Source organism: Sinocyclocheilus rhinocerous, unplaced genomic scaffold, assembly GCF_001515625.1.
Source record: "Sinocyclocheilus rhinocerous isolate Xijiao unplaced genomic scaffold, SAMN03320098_v1.1 scaffold3692, whole genome shotgun sequence".
NCBI lineage: Eukaryota > Metazoa > Chordata > Actinopteri > Cypriniformes > Cyprinidae > Sinocyclocheilus > Sinocyclocheilus rhinocerous.
The window spans coordinates 25363-26194 of record NW_015628337.1 but is presented as its reverse complement, the minus strand read 5'-3'; positions in this window follow the sequence as shown (position 1 = coordinate 26194).

Here is an 832-nt window from a genome sequence, read left to right as displayed (position 1 = left end):
ATTAATTTTCAGATGAAAAGTGCTACCCAATGCTGGTTGTTCTGGCATATCTTCTGCCACCGTTGCCTGGAAGTCGCTGCAGTGTTAAATAGGAAATTTCATTCCTTCAATTTCCATTTGTAACGGTATGTTTTACATGGACAGTTATTCTTTTAATGATGTCTTGATGCTTTATTTATTTTTTTCCCTTAACTCTAAGCCTGGAGCCATATTGCATCCCTCTGCAGCAGTTTTGAGACCGCATCAAAGACCAGACCACAGCCAATCTACATTGAGAGTTTGAAGAGCACAACATGACAATACATCATTGCGACGATTGACAGAATTGCTGTGGACAAGGATGAGGGCCTGACGTGCTGTGGACAAGATATTCTAGGTTCTGTCTTCACTTTCTAAGACTGGGACATCTAATATTGAAACACCACATTCTCTTCCTTTTAAAACTGAATTCCTACTTACTGTGTTCCCTTTTTTTTGGCCCAAATGTATACTTCATCAAATACAACTAGTGGATGTAACAAGAAGTATTACTTCACAATTAGTACACACTTATAATTTTACAATACTTACAAGAGTGATTGTCATTGAGAACAATTTCAAAATATGTGCCTGAATGTTTGTCTGAACTAAAATGTTTATATTTGTATGTATCAAAAAGTATCTGACTTTCTTATGAGATTAAGTTGATCTTATTTTATGAGAAATGTTATCCTCTGGTCTTGTTTCTGTTAACCGTAAGTGTAATTGATGTTGGCAACACTTTTTAATGAATACTGTGGTTAATAGCTAGTGCATTACAAATGCTGTTGTATTATGAAGAAAAATGACAAAC